Below are 19,596 nucleotides of genomic sequence, written 5' to 3' on the forward strand. Positions count from 1 at the left end.
ACGTCAGGCCGAGACATAAAAAATAAAGTAACAGAAGGACGGGGCACGTACCAGCAGTGCCCTGTTGTCCTCACTTATTTTGCATGCTTTCATACAATTAATAAAAATAGCAATACGCATCACTCAAAGTGAGTGACAGGGCACCGATGAGCGGTAATCAATCACTGCACATTTCTATCCTCGTTTCCCTATATTACGGCGGTGGCAACGTGCCCTTAAGTGTACTCAGAAAGAGTCCAAAAGCTTAAACAAGACGCGCTTCATAAAAAAAAGTACTCTTTTCATGACTTGTCTAGATCAGGTAGGACAGGTCCAGACTACGAACCCTTCCGAGCCACCTGCTCTCTAAAACACTTCCTGGGTGTGGAAATTGTCTCAATGTTTACATCTAGTTTGAGTTTTTGCAGTTTAACTCTGTGACTTGATGAGGATTGCGTAATGAGAAGTGAACATTAACTTAACTTAACCAAATAGTGTTCATGCAAAATCTCATGCCGCTGCAAGCAGGTTTCGAACCTACGTGGGGAAACCCCATTGGATTTCAAGTCCAACGCCTTAACCAGTCGGCCATCGCAGCTGCGTGCGTATGATGTCACTGTTGTCGTATACGAGCCCTGCGCTACTCATGTCAGGTCGAGACCTAAAAAATAAAGTAACGGAAGGACGGGGCACATACCAGCAGTGCCCTGTTGTCCTCACTTATTTCGCATACTTTCATACAATTAATAAAAATAGCAATACGCATCACTCAAAGTGAGTGACAGGGCACCGATGAGCGGTAATCAATCACTGCACATTTCTATCCTCGTTTCCCTATATTACGGCGGTGGCAACGGGCCCTTAAGTGTACTCAGAAAGAGTCCAAAAGCTTAAAGAAGACACGCTTCATAAAAAAAAGTACTCTTTTCATGACTCGTCTAGATCAGGCAGGACAGGTCCAGACTACAAACCCTTCCGAGCCACCAGCTCTCTAAAACACTTCCTAGGTGTGGAAATTGTTTCAATGATTACATCTAGTTTGAGTTTTTGCCGTTTAACTCTGTGACTTGATGAGGATTGCGTAACAAGAAGTAAACATTTGCTTAACTAAACCAAATGGTGTTCATGCAAAATCTCATGACGCTGCAAGCAGGATTCGAACCTACGCGGGGAAACCCCATTGGATTTCAAGTCCAAAGCCTTAACCACTCGGCCATCGCAGCTGCGTGAGTATGATGTCACAGTTGTCGTATACGAGCCATGCACTACTCATGTCAGGCCGAGACATAAAAAATAAAGTAACAGAAGGACGGGGCACGTACCAGCAGTGCCCTGTTGTCCTCACTCATTTTGCATGCTTTCATACAATTAATAAAAATAGCAATACGCATCACTCAAAGTGAGTGACAGGGCACCGATGAGCGGTAATCAATCACTGCACATTTCTATCCTCGTTTCCCTATATTACGGCGGTGGCAACGGGCCCTTAAGTGTACTCAGAAAGAGTCCAAAAGCTTAAACAAGACACGCTTCATAAAAAAAAGTACTCTTTTCATGACTTGTCTAGATCAGGTAGGACAGGTCCAGACTACGAACCCTTCCGAGGCACCTGCTCTCTAAAACACTTCCTGGGTGTGGAAATTGTCTCAATGTTTACATCTAGTATGAGTTTTTGCAGTTTAACTATGTGACTTGATGAGGATTGCGTAATGAGAAGTGAACATTTACTTAACTTAACCAAATGGTGTTCATGCAAAATCTCATGCCGCTGCAAGCAGGATTCGAACCTACGTGGGGAAACCCCATTGGATTTCAAGTCCAACGCCTTAATCACTCGGCCATCGCAGCTGCGTGAGTATAATGTCACTGTTGTCGTATACGAGCCATGCGCTACTCATGTCAGGTCGAGACCTAAAAAATAAAGTAACGGAAGGACGGGGCACATACCAGCAGTGCCCTGTTGTCCTCACTTATTTCGCATACTTTCATACAATTAATAAAAATAGCAATATGCATCACTCAAAATGAGTGACAGGGCACAGATGAGCGGTAATCAATCACTGCACATTTCTACCCTCGTTTCCATATATTACGGCGGTGGCAACGGGCCCTTAAGTGTACTCAGAAAGAGTCCAAAAGCCTAAACAAGACACGCTTCATAAAAAAAAATTACTCATTTCGTAACTTGTCTAGATCAGGCAGGATAGGTCCAGACTACAAACCCTTCTGAGCCACCTGCTCTCTAAAACACTTCCTAGGTGTGGAAATTGTTTCAATGTTTACATCTAGTTTGAGTTTTTGCCGTTTAACTCTGTGACTTGATGAGGATTGCGTAACAAGAAGTAAACATTTACTTAACTAAACCAAATGGTGTTCATGCAAAATCTCATGACGCTGCAAGCAGGATTCAAACCTACGCGGGGAAACCCCATTGGATTTCAAGTCCAACGCCTTAACCACTCGGCCATCGCAGCTGCGTGAGTATGATGTCACAGTTGTCGTATACGAGCCATGCACTACTCACGTCAGGCCGAGACATAAAAAATAAAGTAACAGAAGGACGGGGCACGTACCAGCAGTGCCCTGTTGTCCTCACTTATTTTGCATGCTTTGATACAATTAATAAAAATAGCAATACGCATCACTCAAAGTGAGTGACAGGGCACCGATGAGCGGTAATCAATCACTGCACATTTCTATCCTCGTTTCCCTATATTACGGCGGCGGCAACGGGCCCTTAAGTGTACTCAGAAAGAGTCCAAAAGCTTAAACAAGACACGCTTCATAAAAAAAGTACTCTTTTCATGACTTGTCTAGATCAGGCAGGACAGGTCCAGACTACGAACCCTTCCGAGCCACCTGCTCTCTAAAACACTTCCTGAGTGTGGAAATTGTCTCAATGTTTACATCTAGTATGAGTTTTTGCAGTTTAACTCTGTGACTTGATGAGGATTGCGCAATGAGAAGTGAACATTTACTTAACTAAACCAAATTGTGTTCATGCAAAATCTCATGCCGCTGCAAGCAGGATTCAAACCTACGCGGAGAAACCCCATTGGATTTCAAGTCCAACGCCTTAACCACTCGGCCATCGCAGCTGCGTGAGTATGATGTCACTGTTGTCGTATACGAGCCATGCGCTACTCATGTCAGGTCGAGACCTAAAAAATAAAGTAACGGAAGGACGGGGCACATACCAGCAGTGCCCTGTTGTCCTCACTTATTTCGCATACCTTCATACAATTAATAAAAATAGCAATATGCATCACTCAAAATGAGTGACAGGGCACAGATGAGCGGTAATCAATCACTGCACATTTCTACCCTCGTTTCTATATATTACGGCGGTGGCAACGGGCCCTTAAGTGTACTCAGAAAGAGTCCAAAAGCCTAAACAAGACACACTTCATAAAAAAAATTACTCATTTCGTAACTTGTCTAGATCAGGCAGGATAGGTCCAGACTACAAACCCTTCCGAGCCACCTGCTCTCTAAAACACTTCCTAGGTGTGGAAATTGTTTTAATGTTTACATCTAGTTTGAGTTTTTGCCGTTTAACTCTGTGACTTGATGAGGATTGCGTAACAAGAAGTAAACATTTACTTAACTAAACCAAATGGTGTTCATGCAAAATCTCATGACGCTGCAAGCAGGATTCGAACCTACGCGGGGAAACCCCATTGGATTTCAAGTCCAACGCCTTAACCACTCGGCCATCGCAGCTGCGTGAGTATGATGTCACAGTTGTCGTATACGAGCCATGCACTACTCACGTCAGGCCGAGACATAAAAAATAAAGTAACAGAAGGACGGGACACGTACCAGCAGTGCCCTGTTGTCCTCACTTATTTGGCATGCTTTCATACAATTAATAAAAATAGCAATACGCATCACTCAAAGTGAGTGACAGGGCACCGATGAGCGGTAATCAATCACTGCACATTTCTATCCTCGTTTCCCTATATTACGGCGGTGGCAACGGGCCCTTAAGTGTACTCAGAAAGAGTCCAAAAGCTTAAACAAGACACGCTTCATAAAAAAAAGTACTCTTTTCATGACTTGTCTAGATCAGGCAGGACAGGTCCAGACTACGAACCCTTCCGAGCCACCTGCTCTCTAAAACACTTCCTGGGTGTGGAAATTGTCTCAATGTTTACATCTAGTTTGAGTTTTTGCCATTTAACTCTGTGACTTGATGAGGATTGCGTAACAAGAAGTAAACATTTACTTAACTAAACCAAATGGTGTTCATGCAAAATCTCATGACGCTACAAGCAGGATTCGAATCTACGCGGGGAAACCCCATTGGATTTCAAGTCCAACGCCTTAACCACTCGGCCATCGCAGCTGCGTGAGTATGATGTCACAGTTGTCGTATACGAGCCATGCACTACTCACGTCAGGCCGAGACATAAAAAATAAAGTAACAGAAGGACGGGACACGTACCAGCAGTGCCCTGTTGTCCTCACTTATTTGGCATGCTTTCATACAATTAATAAAAATAGCAATACGCATCACTCAAAGTGAGTGACAGGGCACCGATGAGCGGTAATCAATCACTGCACATTTCTATCCTTGTTTCCCTATATTACGGCGGTGGCAACGGCCCCTTAAGTGTACTCAGAAAGAGTCCAAAAGCTTAAACAAGACACGCTTCATAAAAAAAAGTACTCTTTTCATGACTTGTCTAAATCAGGTAGGACAGGTCCAGACTACGAACCCTTCCGAGGCACCTGCTCTCTAAAACACTTCCTGGGTGTGGAAATTGTCTCAATGTTTACATCTAGTATGAGTTTTTGCAGTTTAACTATGTGACTTGATGAGGATTGCGTAATGAGAAGTGAACATTTACTTAACTAAACCAAATTGTGTTCATGCAAAATCTCATGCCGCTGCAAGCAGGATTCAAACCTACGCGGAGAAACCCCATTGGATTTCAAGTCCAACGCCTTAACCACTCGGCCATCGCAGCTGCGTGAGTATGATGTCACTGTTGTCGTATACGAGCCATGCGCTACTCATGTCAGGTCGAGACCTAAAAAATAAAGTAACGGAAGGACGGGGCACATACCAGCAGTGCCCTGTTGTCCTCACTTATTTCGCATACTTTCATACAATTAATAAAAATAGCAATATGCATCACTCAAAATGAGTGACAGGGCACAGATGAGCGGTAATCAATCACTGCACATTTCTACCCTCGTTTCTATATATTACGGCGGTGGCAACGGGCCCTTAAGTGTACTCAGAAAGAGTCCAAAAGCCTAAACAAGACACGCTTCATAAAAAAAAATTACTCATTTCGTAACTTGTCTAGATCAGGCAGGATAGGTCCAGACTACAAACCCTTCCGAGCCACCTGCTCTCTAAAACACTTCCTAGGTGTGGAAATTGTTTTAATGTTTACATCTAGTTTGAGTTTTTGCCATTTAACTCTGTGACTTGATGAGGATTGCGTAACGAGAAGTGAACATTTCCTTAACTAAACCAAATGGTGTTCATGCAAAATCATACTACGCTGCAAGCAGGATTCGAACCTGCGCAGAGAAACCTCATTGGATTTCGAGTCCAACGCCTTAACCACTCGGCCATCGCAGCTGCATGAGTATGATGTCACGGTTGTCGTATACGAGCCATGCTCTGCTCATGTCAGGCGGAGACCAAAAAAATAAAGTAACGGAAGGACGGGGCACGTACCAGCAGTGCCCTGTTGTCCTCGCTTATTTGGCATGCTTTCATACAATTAATAAAAATAGCAATACACATCACTCAAAGTGAGTGACAGGGCACCGATGAGCGGTAATCAATCACTGCACATTTCTACCCTCGTTTCCATATATTACGGCGGTGGCAACGGGCCCTTAAGTGTACTCAGAAAGAGTCCAAAAGCTTAAACAAGACACGCTTCATAAAAAAAAGTACTCTTTTCATGACTTGTCTAGATCAGGCAGGACAGGTCCAGACTACGAACCCTTCCGAGCCACCTGCTCTCTAAAACACTTCCTGGGTGTGGAAATTGTCTCAATGTTTACATCTAGTTTGAGTTTTTGCCATTTAACTCTGTGACTTGATGAGGATTGCGTAACAAGAAGTAAACATTTACTTAACTAAACCAAATGGTGTTCATGCAAAATCTCATGACGCTACAAGCAGGATTCGAATCTACGCGGGGAAACCCCATTGGATTTCAAGTCCAACGCCTTAACCACTCGGCCATCGCAGCTGCGTGAGTATGATGTCACAGTTGTCGTATACGAGCCATGCACTACTCACGTCAGGCCGAGACATAAAAAATAAAGTAACAGAAGGACGGGACACGTACCAGCAGTGCCCTGTTGTCCTCACTTATTTGGCATGCTTTCATACAATTAATAAAAATAGCAATACGCATCACTCAAAGTGAGTGACAGGGCACCGATGAGCGGTAATCAATCACTGCACATTTCTATCCTCGTTTCCCTATATTACGGCGGTGGCAACGGGCCCTTAAGTGTACTCAGAAAGAGTCCAAAAGCTTAAACAAGACACGCTTCATAAAAAAAGTACTCTTTTCATGACTTGTCTAGATCAGGCAGGACAGGTCCAGACTACGAACCCTTCCGAGCCACCTGTTCTCTAAAACACTTCCTGAGTGTGGAAATTGTCTCAATGTTTACATCTAGTATGAGTTTTTGCAGTTTAACTCTGTGACTTGATGAGGATTGCGTAATGAGAAGTGAACATTTACTTAACTAAACCAAATTGTGTTCATGCAAAATCTCATGCCGCTGCAAGCAGGATTCAAACCTACGCGGAGAAACCCCATTGGATTTCAAGTCCAACGCCTTAACCACTCGGCCATCGCAGCTGCGTAAGTATGATGTCACTGTTGTCGTATACGAGCCATGCGCTACTCATGTCAGGTCGAGACCTAAAAAATAAAGTAACGGAAGGACGGGGCACATACCAGCAGTGCCCTGTTGTCCTCACTTATTTCGCATGCTTTCATACAATTAATAAAAATAGCAATATGCATCACTCAAAATGAGTGACAGGGCACAGATGAGCGGTAATCAATCACTGCACATTTCTACCCTCGTTTCTATATATTACGGCGGTGGCAACGGGCCCTTAAGTGTACTCAGAAAGAGTCCAAAAGCCTAAACAAGACACGCTTCATAAAAAAAATTACTCATTTCGTAACTTGTCTAGATCAGGCAGGATAGGTCCAGACTACAAACCCTTCCGAGCCACCAGCTCTCTAAAACACTTCCTAGGTGTGGAAATTGTTTCAATGATTACATCTAGTTTGAGTTTTTGCCGTTTAACTCTGTGACTTGATGAGGATTGCGTAACAAGAAGTAAACATTTGCTTAACTAAACCAAATGGTGTTCATGCAAAATCTCATGACGCTGCAAGCAGGATTCGAACCTACGCGGGGAAACCCCATTGGATTTCAAGTCCAAAGCCTTAACCACTCGGCCATTGCAGCTGCGTGAGTATGATGTCACAGTTGTCGTATACGAGCCATGCACTACTCATGTCAGGCCGAGACATAAAAAATAAAGTAACGGAAGGACGGGGCACATACCAGCAGTGCCCTGTTGTCCTCACTTATTTCGCATACTTTCATACAATTAATAAAAATAGCAATACGCATCACTCAAAGTGAGTGACAGGGCACCGATGAGCGGTAATCAATCACTGCACATTTCTATCCTCGTTTCCCTATATTACGGCGGTGGCAACGGGCCCTTAAGTGTACTCAGAAAGAGTCCAAAAGCTTAAAGAAGACACGCTTCATAAAAAAAAGTACTCTTTTCATGACTCGTCTAGATCAGGCAGGACAGGTCCAGACTACAAACCCTTCCAAGCCACCAGCTCTCTAAAACACTTCCTAGGTGTGGAAATTGTTTCAATGATTACATCTAGTTTGAGTTTTTGCCGTTTAACTCTGTGACTTGATGAGGATTGCGTAACAAGAAGTAAACATTTGCTTAACTAAACCAAATGGTGTTCATGCAAAATCTCATGACACTGCAAGCAGGATTCGAACCTACGCGGGGAAACCCCATTGGATTTCAAGTCCAAAGCCTTAACCACTCGGCCATCGCAGCTGCGTGAGTATGATGTCACAGTTGTCGTATACGAGCCATGCACTACTCATGTCAGGCCGAGACATAAAAAATAAAGTAACCGAAGGACGGGGCACGTACCAGCAGTGCCCTGTTGTCCTCACTTATTTTGCATGCTTTCATACAATAAATAAAAATAGCAATACGCATCACTCAAAGTGAGTGACAGGGCACCGATGAGCGGTAATCAATCACTGCACATTTCTATCCTTGTTTCCCTATATTACGGCGGTGGCAACGGGCCCTTAAGTGTACTCAGAAAGAGTCCAAAAGCTTAAACAAGACACGCTTCATAAAAAAAGTACTCTTTTCATGACTTGTCTAGATCAGGTAGGACAGGTCCAGACTACGAACCCTTCCGAGGCACCTGCTCTCTAAAACACTTCCTGGGTGTGGAAATTGTCTCAATGTTTACATCTAGTATGAGTTTTTGCAGTTTAACTATGTGACTTGATGAGGATTGCGTAATGAGAAGTGAACATTTACTTAACTTAACCAAATGGTGTTCATGCAAAATATCATGCCGCTGCAAGCAGGATTCGAACCTACGTGGGGAAACCCCATTGGATTTCAAGTCCAACGCCTTAATCACTCGGCCATCGCAGCTGCGAGAGTATAATGTCACTGTTGTCGTATACGAGCCATGCGCTACTCATGTCAGGTCGAGACCTAAAAAATAAAGTAACGGAAGGACGGGGCACATACCAGCAGTGCCCTGTTGTCCTCACTTATTTCGCATACTTTCATACAATTAATAAAAATAGCAATATGCATCACTCAAAATGAGTGACAGGGCACAGATGAGCGGTAATCAATCACTGCACATTTCTACCCTCGTTTCCATATATTACGGCGGTGGCAACGGGCCCTTAAGTGTACTCAGAAAGAGTCCAAAAGCCTAAACAAGACACGCTTCATAAAAAAAATTACTCATTTCGTAACTTGTCTAGATCAGGCAGGATAGGTCCAGACTACAAACCCTTCCGAGCCACCTGCTCTCTAAAACACTTCCTAGGTGTGGAAATTGTTTCAATGTTTACATCTAGTTTGAGTTTTTGCCGTTTAACTCTGTGACTTGATGAGGATTGCGTAAGAAGAAGTAAACATTTACTTAACTAAACCAAATGGTGTTCATGCAAAATCTCAGGACGCTGCAAGCAGGATTCAAACCTACGCGGGGAAACCCCATTGGATTTCAAGTCCAACGCCTTAACCACTCGGCCATCGCAGCTGCGTGAGTATGGTGTCACAGTTGTCGTATACGAGCCATGCACTACTCACGTCAGGCCGAGACATAAAAAATAAAGTAACAGAAGGACGGGGCACGTACCAGCAGTGCCCTGTTGTCCTCACTTATTTTGCATGCTTTGATACAATTAATAAAAATAGCAATACGCATCACTCAAAGTGAGTGACAGGGCACCGATGAGCGGTAATCAATCACTGCACATTTCTATCCTCGTTTCCCTATATTACGGCGGCGGCAACGGGCCCTTAAGTGTACTCAGAAAGAGTCCAAAAGCTTAAACAAGACACGCTTCATAAAAAAAGTACTCTTTTCATGACTTGTCTAGATCAGGCAGCACAGGTCCAGACTACGAACCCTTCCGAGACACCTGCTCTCTAAAACACTTCCTGAGTGTGGAAATTGTCTCAATGTTTACATATAGTATGAGTTTTTGCAGTTTAACTCTGTGACTTGATGAGGATTGCGTAATGAGAAGTGAACATTTACTTAACTAAACCAAATTGTGTTCATGCAAAATCTCATGCCGCTGCAAGCAGGATTCAAACCTACGCGGAGAAACCCCATTGGATTTCAAGTCCAACGCCTTAACCACTCGGCCATCGCAGCTGCGTGAGTATGATGTCACTGTTGTCGTATACGAGCCATGCGCTACTCATGTCAGGTCGAGACCTAAAAAATAAAGTAACGGAAGGACGGGGCACATACCAGCAGTGCCCTGTTGTCCTTCATTATTTCGCATACTTTCATACAATTAATAAAAATAGCAATATGCATCACTCAAAGTGAGTGAAAGGGCACAGATGAGTGGTAATCAATCACTGTATGTTTCTACCCACTTTTCCCTATATTACGGCGGTGGTAACAGGCCCTTAAGTATACTAAGAAAGAGTCCAAAAGCCTAAACAAGACAGGCATCATAAAAAAAAGTACTCTTTTCATGACTTGTCTAGATCAGGCAGGACAGGTCCAGACTACAAACCCTTCTGAGCCACCAGCTCTCTAAAACACTTCCTGGGTGTGGAAATTGTCTCAATGTTTACATCTAGTTTGAGTTTTTTCCATTTAACTCTGTGACTTGATGAGGATTGCGAACAAGAAGTGAACATTTCCTTAACTAAACCAAATGGTGTTCATGCAAAATCACACTACGCTGCAAGCAGGATTCGAACCTGCGCAGGGAAACCCCATTGGATTTCGAGTCCAACGCCTTAACCACTCGGCCATCGCAGCTGCATGAGTATGATGTCACTGTTGTCGTATACGAGCCATACTCTGCTCATGTCAGGCCGAGACCAAAAAATAAAGTAACAGAAGGACGGGGCACGTACCAGCAGTGCCCTGTTGTCCTCACTTATTTTGCATGCTTTCATACAATTAATAAAAATAGCAACATGCATCACTCAAAGTGAGTGAAAGGGCACAGATGAGTGGTAATCAATCATTGCGCATTTCTACCCTCTTTTCCCTATATTACGGCGGTGGTAACGGGCCCTTAAGTGTACTAAGAAAGAGTCCAAAAGCCTAAACAAGACACGCTTCATAAAAAAATAATTACTCTTTTCATGACTTGTCTAGATCATGCAGGACAGGTCCAGACTACGAACCCTTCCGAGGCACCTGCTCTCTAAAACACTTCCTGGGTGTGGAAATTGTCTCAATGTTTACATCTAGTTTGAATTTTTGCCGTTTAACTCTGTGACTTGATGAGGATTGCGTAACAAGAAGTAAACATTTACTTAACTAAACCAAATGGTGTTCATGCAAAATCTCATGACGCTGCAAGCAGGATTCGAACCTACGCGGGGAAACCCCATTGGATTTCAAGTCCAACGCCTTAACCACTCGGCCATCGCAGCTGAATGAGTATGATGTCACAGTTGTCGTATACGAGCCATGCACTACTCACGTTAGGCCGAGACATAAAAAATAAAGTAACAGAAGGACGGGGCACGTACCAGCAGTGCCCTGTTGTCCTCACTTATTTTGCATGCTTTCAGACAATTAATAAAAATAGCAATACGCATCACTCAAAGTGAGTGACAGGGCACCGATGAGCGGTAATCAATCACTGCAGATTTCTATCCTCGTTTCCCTATATTACGGCGGTGGCAACGGGCCCTTAAGTGTACTCAGAAAGAGTCCAAAAGCTTAAACAAGACACGCTTCATAAAAAAAAGTACTCTTTTCATGACTTGTCTAGATCAGGCAGGACAGGTCCAGACTACGAACCCTTCCGAGCCACCTGCTCTCTAAAACACTTCCTGAGTGTGGAAATTGTCTCAATGTTTACATCTAGTTTGAGTTTTTGCAGTTTAACTCTGTGACTTGATGAGGATTGCGTAATGAGAAGTGAACATTTACTTAACTAAACCAAATGGTGTTCATGCAAAATCTCATGCCGCTGCAAGCAGGATTCAAACCTACGCAGTGAAACCCCATTGGATTTCAAGTCCATCGCCTTAACCACTCGGCCATCGCAGCTGCGTGAGTATGATGTCACTGTTGTCGTATACGAGCCATGCGCTACTCATGTCAGGTCGAGACCTAAAAAATAAAGTAACGGAAGGACGGGGCACATACCAGCAGTGCCCTGTTGTCCTCACTTATTTCGCATACTTTCATACAATTAATAAAAATAGCAATATGCATCACTCAAAATGAGTGACAGGGCACAGATGAGCGGTAATCAATCACTGCACATTTCTACCCTCGTTTCCATATATTACGGCGGTGGCAACGGGCCCTTAAGTGTACTCAGAAAGAGTCCAAAAGCCTAAACAAGACACGCTTCATAAAAAAAATTCCTCATTTCGTAACTTGTCTAGATCAGGCAGGATAGGTCCAGACTACAAACCCTTCCGAGCCACCTGCTCTCTAAAACACTTCCTAGGTGTGGAAATTGTTTCAATGTTTACATCTAGTTTGAGTTTTTGCCGTTTAACTCTGTGACTTGATGAGGATTGCGTAACAAGAAGTAAACATTTACTTAACTAAACCAAATGGTGTTCATGCAAAATCTCATGACGCTGCAAGCAGGATTCAAACCTACGCGGGGAAACCCCATTTGATTTCAAGTCCAACGCCTTAACCACTCGGCCATCGCAGCTGCGTGAGTATGGTGTCACAGTTGTCGTATACGAGCCATGCACTACTCACGTCAGGCCGAGACATAAAAAATAAAGTAACAGAAGGACGGGGCACGTACCAGCAGTGCCCTGTTGTCCTCACTTATTTTGCATGCTTTGATACAATTAATAAAAATAGCAATACGCATCACTCAAAGTGAGTGACAGGGCACCGATGAGCGGTAATCAATCACTGCACATTTCTATCCTCGTTTCCCTATATTACGGCGGCGGCAACGGGCCCTTAAGTGTACTCAGAAAGAGTCCAAAAGCTTAAACAAGACACGCTTCATAAAAAAAGTACTCTTTTCATGACTTGTCTAGATCAGGCAGGACAGGTCCAGACTACGAACCCTTCCGAGACACCTGCTCTCTAAAACACTTCCTGAGTGTGGAAATTGTCTCAATGTTTACATCTAGTATGAGTTTTTGCAGTTTAACTCTGTGACTTGATGAGGATTGCGTAATGAGAAGTGAACATTTACTTAACTAAACCAAATTGTGTTCATGCAAAATCTCATGCCGCTGCAAGCAGGATTCAAACCTACGCGGAGAAACCCCATTGGATTTCAAGTCCAACGCCTTAACCACTCGGCCATCGCAGCTGCGTGAGTATGATGTCACTGTTGTCGTATACGAGCCATGCGCTACTCATGTCAGGTCGAGACCTAAAAAATAAAGTAACGGAAGGACGGGGCACATACCAGCAGTGCCCTGTTGTCCTTCATTATTTCGCATACTTTCATACAATTAATAAAAATAGCAATATGCATCACTCAAAGTGAGTGAAAGGGCACAGATGAGTGGTAATCAATCACTGTATGTTTCTACCCACTTTTCCCTATATTACGGCGGTGGTAACAGGCCCTTAAGTATACTAAGAAAGAGTCCAAAAGCCTAAACAAGACATGCATCATAAAAAAAAGTACTCTTTTCATGACTTGTCTAGATCAGGCAGGACAGGTCCAGACTACAAACCCTTCTGAGCCACCAGCTCTCTAAAACACTTCCTGGGTGTGGAAATTGTCTCAATGTTTACATCTAGTTTGAGTTTTTTCCATTTAACTCTGTGACTTGATGAGGATTGCGAACAAGAAGTGAACATTTCCTTAACTAAACCAAATGGTGTTCATGCAAAATCACACTACGCTGCAAGCAGGATTCGAACCTGCGCAGGGAAACCCCATTGGATTTCGAGTCCAACGCCTTAACCACTCGGCCATCGCAGCTGCATGAGTATGATGTCACTGTTGTCGTATACGAGCCATACTCTGCTCATGTCAGGCCGAGACCAAAAAATAAAGTAACAGAAGGACGGGGCACGTACCAGCAGTGCCCTGTTGTCCTCACTTATTTTGCATGCTTTCATACAATTAATAAAAATAGCAACATGCATCACTCAAAGTGAGTGAAAGGGCACAGATGAGTGGTAATCAATCACTGCACATTTCTACCCTCGTTTCCATATATTACGGCGGTGGCAACGGGCCCTTAAGTGTACTCAGAAAGAGTCCAAAAGCCTAAACAAGACACGCTTCATAAAAAAAATTACTCATTTCGTAACTTGTCTAGATCAGGCAGGATAGGTCCAGACTACAAACCCTTCCGAGCCACCTGCTCTCTAAAACACTTCCTAGGTGTGGAAATTGTTTCAATGTTTACATCTAGTTTGAGTTTTTGCCATTTAACTCTGTGACTTGATGAGGATTGCGTAACGAGAAGTGAACATTTCCTTAACTAAACCAAATGGTGTTCATGCAAAATCACACTACGCTGCAAGCAGGATTCGAACCTGCGCAGGGATACCCCATTGGATTTCGTGTCCAACGCCTTAACCACTCGGCCATCGCAGCTATATGAGTATGAAGTCACTGTTGTCGTATACAAGCCATGCTCTGCTCATGTCAGGCGGAGACCAAAAAAATAAAGTAACGGAAGGACGGGGCACGTACCAGCAGTGCCCTGTTGTCCTTCATTATTTTGCATGCTTTCATACAATTAATAAAAATAGCAACATGCATCACTCAAAGTGAGTGAAAGGGCACAGATGAGTGGTAATCAATCACTGCATGTTTCTACCCACTTTTCCCTATATTACGGCGGTGGTAACAGGCCCTTAAGTGTACTAAGAAAGAGTCCAAAAGCCTAAACAAGACATGCATCATAAAAAAAAAGTACTCTTTTCATGACTTGTCTAGATCAGGCAGGACAGGTCCAGACTACAAACCCTTCTGAGCCACCAGCTCTCTAAAACACTTCCTGGGTGTGGAAATTGTCTCAATGTTTACATCTAGTTTGAGTTTTTTCCATTTAACTCTGTAACTTGATGAGGATTGTGAACAAGAAGTGAACATTTCCTTAACTAAACCAAATGGTGTTCATGCAAAATCACACTACGCTGCAAGCAGGATTCGACCCTGCGCAGGGAAACCCCATTGGATTTCGAGTCCAACGCCTTAACCACTAGGCCATCGCAGCTGCATGAGTATGATGTCACTGTTGTCGTATACGAGCCATACTCTGCTCATGTCAGGCCGAGACCAAAAAATAAAGTAACAGAAGGACGGGGCACGTACCAGCAGTGCCCTGTTGTCCTCACTTATTTTGCATGCTTTCATACAATTAATAAAAATAGCAACATGCATCACTCAAAGTGAGTGAAAAGGCACAGATGAGTGGTAATCAATCATTGCGCATTTCTACCCTCTTTTCCCTATATTACGGCGGTGGTAACGGGCCCTTAAGTGTACTCAGAAAGAGTCCAAAAGCCTAAACAAGACACGCTTCATAAAAAAATAATTACTCTTTTCATGACTTGTCTAGATCATGCAGGACAGGTCCAGACTACGAACCCTTCCGAGGCACCTGCTCTCTAAAACACTTCCTGGGTGTGGAAATTGTCTCAATGTTTACATCTAGTTTGAGTTTTTGCCGTTTAACTCTGTGACTTGATGAGGATTGCGTAACAAGAAGTAAACATTTAGTTAACTAAACCAAATGGTGTTCATGCAAAATCTCTTGACGCTGCAAGCAGAATTCGAACTTACGCGGAGAAACCCCATTGGATTTCAAGTCCAACGCCTTAACCACTCGGCCATCGCAGCTGCGTGAGTATGATGTCACAGTTGTCGTATACTAGCCATGCACTACTCACGTCAGGCCGAGACATAAAAAATAAAGTAACAGAAGGGCGGGGCACGTACCAGCAGTGCCCTGTTGTCCTCACTTATTTTGCATGCTTTCATACAATTAATAAAAATAGCAATACGCATCACTCAAAGTGAGTGACAGGGCACCGATGAGCGGTAATCAATCACTGCACATTTCTATCCTCGTTTCCCTATATTACGGCGGTGGAAACGGGCCCTTAAGTGTACTCAGAAAGAGTCCAAAACACTTCCTGGGTGTGGAAATTGTCTCAATGTTTACATCTAGTTTGAGTTTTTGCAGTTTAACTCTGTGACTTGATGAGGATTGCGTAATGAGAAGTGAACAATAACTTAACCTAACCAAATAGTGTTCATGCAAAATCTCATGCCGCTGCTAGCAGGTTTCGAACCTACGTGGGGAAACCCCATTGGATTTCAAGTCCAACACCTTAACCACTCGCCATCGCAGCTGCGTGAGTATGATGTCACAGATGTCGTATACTAGCCATGCACTACTCACGTCAGGCCGAGACATAAAAAATAAAGTAACAGAAGGACGGGGCACGTACCAGCAGTGCCCTGTTGTCCTCACTTATTTTGCATGCTTTCATACAATTAATAAAAATAGCAATACGCATCACTCAAAGTGAGTGACAGGGCACCGATGAGCGGTAATCTATCACTGCACATTTCTATCCTCGTTTCCCTATATTACGGCGGTGGCAACGTGCCCTTAAGTGTACTCAGAAAGAGTCCAAAAGCTTAAACAAGACGCGCTTCATAAAAAAAAGTACTCTTTTCATGACTTGTCTAGATCAGGTAGGACAGGTCCAGACTACGAACCCTTCCGAGCCACCTGCTCTCTAAAACACTTCCTGGGTGTGGAAATTGTCTCAATGTTTACATCTAGTTTGAGTTTTTGCAGTTTAACTCTGTGACTTGATGAGGATTGCGTAATGAGAAGTGAACATTAACTTAACTTAACCAAATAGTGTTCATGCAAAATCTCATGCCGCTGCAAGCAGGTTTCGAACCTACGTGGGGAAACCCCATTGGATTTCAAGTCCAACGCCTTAACCAGTCGGCCATCGCAGCTGCGTGTGTATGATGTCACTGTTGTCGTATACGAGCCCTGCGCTACTCATGTCAGGTCGAGACCTAAAAAATAAAGTAACGGAAGGACGGGGCACATACCAGCAGTGCCCTGTTGTCCTCACTTATTTCGCATACTTTCATACAATTAATAAAAATAGCAATACGCATCACTCAAAGTGAGTGACAGGGCACCGATGAGCGGTAATCAATCACTGCACATTTCTATCCTCGTTTCCCTATATTACGGCGGTGGCAACGGGCCCTTAAGTGTACTCAGAAAGAGTCCAAAAGCTTAAAGAAGACACGCTTCATAAAAAAAAGTACTCTTTTCATGACTCGTCTAGATCAGGCAGGACAGGTCCAGACTACAAACCCTTCCGAGCCACCAGCTCTCTAAAACACTTCCTAGGTGTGGAAATTGTTTCAATGATTACATCTAGTTTGAGTTTTTGCCGTTTAACTCTGTGACTTGATGAGGATTGCGTAACAAGACGTAAACATTTGCTTAACTAAACCAAATGGTGTTCATGCAAAATCTCATGACGCTGCAAGCAGGATTCGAACCTACGCGGGGAAACCCCATTGGATTTCAAGTCCAAAGCCTTAACCACTCGGCCATCGCAGCTGCGTGAGTATGATGTCACAGTTGTCGTATACGAGCCATGCACTACTCATGTCAGGCCGAGACATAAAAAATAAAGTAACAGAAGGACGGGGCACGTACCAGCAGTGCCCTGTTGTCCTCACTTATTTTGCATGCTTTCGTACAATTAATAAAAATAGCAATACGCATCACTCAAAGTGAGTGACAGGGCACCGATGAGCGGTAATCAATCACTGCACATTTCTATCCTCGTTTCCCTATATTACGGCGGTGGCAACGGGCCCTTAAGTGTACTCAGAAAGAGTCCAAAAGCTTAAACAAGACACGCTTCATAAAAAAAAGTACTCTTTTCATGACTTGTCTAGATCAGGTAGGACAGGTCCAGACTACGAACCCTTCCGAGGCACCTGCTCTCTAAAACACTTCCTGGGTGTGGAAATTGTCTCAATGTTTACATCTAGTATGAGTTTTTGCAGTTTAACTATGTGACTTGATGAGGATTGCGTAATGAGAAGTGAACATTTACTTAACTTAACCAAATGGTGTTCATGCAAAATCACATGCCGCTGCAAGCAGGATTCGAACCTACGTGGGGAAACCCCATTGGATTTCAAGTCCAACGCCTTAATCACTCGGCCATCGCAGCTGCGTGAGTATAATGTCACTGTTGTCGTATACGAGCCATGCGCTACTCATGTCAGGTCGAGACCTAAAAAATAAAGTAACGGAAGGACGGGGCACATACCAGCAGTGCCCTGTTGTCCTCACTTATTTCGCATACTTTCATACAATTAATAAAAATAGCAATATGCATCACTCAAAATGAGTGACAGGGCACAGATGAGCGGTAATCAATCACTGCACATTTCTACCCTCGTTTCCATATATTACGGCGGTGGCAACGGGCCCTTAAGTGTACTCAGAAAGAGTCCAAAAGATTAAACAAGACACGCTTCATAAAAAAAAATTACTCATTTCGTAACTTGTCTAGATCAGGCAGGATAGGTCCAGACTACAAACCCTTCCGAGCCACCTGCTCTCTAAAACACTTCCTAGGTGTGGAAATTGTTTCAATGTTTACATCTAGTTTGAGTTTTTGCCGTTTAACTCTGTGACTTGATGAGGATTGCGTAACAAGAAGTAAACATTTACTTAACTAAACCAAATGGTGTTCATGCAAAATCTCATGACGCTGCAAGCAGGATTCAAACCTACGCGGGGAAACCCCATTGGATTTCAAGTCCAACGCCTTAACCACTCCGCCATCGCAGCTGCGTGAGTATGATGTCACAGTTGTCGTATACGAGCCATGCACTACTCACGTCAGGCCGAGACATAAAAAATAAAGTAACAGAAGGACGGGGCACGTACCAGCAGTGCCCTGTTGTCCTCACTTATTTTGCATGCTTTCATACAATTAATAAAAATAGCAATACGCATCACTCAAAGTGAGTGACAGGGCACCGATGAGCGGTAATCTATCACTGCACATTTCTATCCTCGTTTCCCTATATTACGGCGGTGGCAACGTGCCCTTAAGTGTACTCAGAAAGAGTCCAAAAGCTTAAACAAGACGCGCTTCATAAAAAAAAGTACTCTTTTCATGACTTGTCTAGATCAGGTAGGACAGGTCCAGACTACGAACCCTTCCGAGCCACCTGCTCTCTAAAACACTTCCTGGGTGTGGAAATTGTCTCAATGTTTACATCTAGTTTGAGTTTTTGCAGTTTAACTCTGTGACTTGATGAGGATTGCGTAATGAGAAGTGAACATTAACTTAACTTAACCAAATAGTGTTCATGCAAAATCTCATGCCGCTGCAAGCAGGTTTCGAACCTACGTGGGGAAACCCCATTGGATTTCAAGTCCAACGCCTTAACCAGTCGGCCATCGCAGCTGCGTGTGTATGATGTCACTGTTGTCGTATACGAGCCCTGCGCTACTCATGTCAGGTCGAGACCTAAAAAATAAAGTAACGGAAGGACGGGGCACATACCAGCAGTGCCCTGTTGTCCTCACTTATTTCGCATACTTTCATACAATTAATAAAAATAGCAATACGCATCACTCAAAGTGAGTGACAGGGCACCGATGAGCGGTAATCAATCACTGCACATTTCTATCCTCGTTTCCCTATATTACGGCGGTGGCAACGGGCCCTTAAGTGTACTCAGAAAGAGTCCAAAAGCTTAAAGAAGACACGCTTCATAAAAAAAAGTACTCTTTTCATGACTCGTCTAGATCAGGCAGGACAGGTCCAGACTACAAACCCTTCCGAG

The 19,596-nt window shown here is 43.6% G+C and overlaps 16 non-coding genes across 16 annotated transcripts; all 16 read right to left on the reverse strand.

Annotated features, from left to right (window-relative positions):
* Positions 1-1,120: 1,120 nt before the first annotated feature.
* Positions 1,121-1,202, reverse strand: TRNAS-UGA (transfer RNA serine (anticodon UGA)). The gene has a single exon. It is a non-coding gene; the product is annotated as a tRNA-Ser (tRNA).
* A 543-nt stretch (positions 1,203-1,745) lies between these two features.
* Positions 1,746-1,827, reverse strand: TRNAS-UGA (transfer RNA serine (anticodon UGA)). The gene has a single exon. It is a non-coding gene; the product is annotated as a tRNA-Ser (tRNA).
* A 544-nt stretch (positions 1,828-2,371) lies between these two features.
* On the reverse strand, positions 2,372-2,453 carry TRNAS-UGA (transfer RNA serine (anticodon UGA)). The gene has a single exon. It is a non-coding gene; the product is annotated as a tRNA-Ser (tRNA).
* Positions 2,454-3,620: 1,167 nt separating this feature from the next.
* TRNAS-UGA (transfer RNA serine (anticodon UGA)) lies at positions 3,621-3,702 on the reverse strand. The gene has a single exon. It is a non-coding gene; the product is annotated as a tRNA-Ser (tRNA).
* A 1,794-nt stretch (positions 3,703-5,496) lies between these two features.
* TRNAS-CGA (transfer RNA serine (anticodon CGA)) lies at positions 5,497-5,578 on the reverse strand. Its single transcript has one exon. It is a non-coding gene; the product is annotated as a tRNA-Ser (tRNA).
* A 1,792-nt stretch (positions 5,579-7,370) lies between these two features.
* On the reverse strand, positions 7,371-7,452 carry TRNAS-UGA (transfer RNA serine (anticodon UGA)). The gene has a single exon. It is a non-coding gene; the product is annotated as a tRNA-Ser (tRNA).
* Positions 7,453-7,995: 543 nt separating this feature from the next.
* On the reverse strand, positions 7,996-8,077 carry TRNAS-UGA (transfer RNA serine (anticodon UGA)). The gene has a single exon. It is a non-coding gene; the product is annotated as a tRNA-Ser (tRNA).
* Positions 8,078-8,619: 542 nt separating this feature from the next.
* Positions 8,620-8,701, reverse strand: TRNAS-UGA (transfer RNA serine (anticodon UGA)). Its single transcript has one exon. It is a non-coding gene; the product is annotated as a tRNA-Ser (tRNA).
* A 543-nt stretch (positions 8,702-9,244) lies between these two features.
* TRNAS-UGA (transfer RNA serine (anticodon UGA)) lies at positions 9,245-9,326 on the reverse strand. The gene has a single exon. It is a non-coding gene; the product is annotated as a tRNA-Ser (tRNA).
* Positions 9,327-10,492: 1,166 nt separating this feature from the next.
* TRNAS-CGA (transfer RNA serine (anticodon CGA)) lies at positions 10,493-10,574 on the reverse strand. Its single transcript has one exon. It is a non-coding gene; the product is annotated as a tRNA-Ser (tRNA).
* A 544-nt stretch (positions 10,575-11,118) lies between these two features.
* TRNAS-UGA (transfer RNA serine (anticodon UGA)) lies at positions 11,119-11,200 on the reverse strand. The gene has a single exon. It is a non-coding gene; the product is annotated as a tRNA-Ser (tRNA).
* Positions 11,201-13,616: 2,416 nt separating this feature from the next.
* On the reverse strand, positions 13,617-13,698 carry TRNAS-CGA (transfer RNA serine (anticodon CGA)). Its single transcript has one exon. It is a non-coding gene; the product is annotated as a tRNA-Ser (tRNA).
* A 542-nt stretch (positions 13,699-14,240) lies between these two features.
* Positions 14,241-14,322, reverse strand: TRNAS-CGA (transfer RNA serine (anticodon CGA)). Its single transcript has one exon. It is a non-coding gene; the product is annotated as a tRNA-Ser (tRNA).
* Positions 14,323-14,865: 543 nt separating this feature from the next.
* Positions 14,866-14,947, reverse strand: TRNAS-CGA (transfer RNA serine (anticodon CGA)). Its single transcript has one exon. It is a non-coding gene; the product is annotated as a tRNA-Ser (tRNA).
* A 2,309-nt stretch (positions 14,948-17,256) lies between these two features.
* Positions 17,257-17,338, reverse strand: TRNAS-UGA (transfer RNA serine (anticodon UGA)). Its single transcript has one exon. It is a non-coding gene; the product is annotated as a tRNA-Ser (tRNA).
* A 543-nt stretch (positions 17,339-17,881) lies between these two features.
* TRNAS-UGA (transfer RNA serine (anticodon UGA)) lies at positions 17,882-17,963 on the reverse strand. Its single transcript has one exon. It is a non-coding gene; the product is annotated as a tRNA-Ser (tRNA).
* Positions 17,964-19,596: the final 1,633 nt, after the last annotated feature.

The sequence above is a fragment of the Lissotriton vulgaris genome, chromosome 11 (assembly GCF_964263255.1).
Source record: "Lissotriton vulgaris chromosome 11, aLisVul1.2, whole genome shotgun sequence".
Classification (NCBI taxonomy): domain Eukaryota; kingdom Metazoa; phylum Chordata; class Amphibia; order Caudata; family Salamandridae; genus Lissotriton; species Lissotriton vulgaris.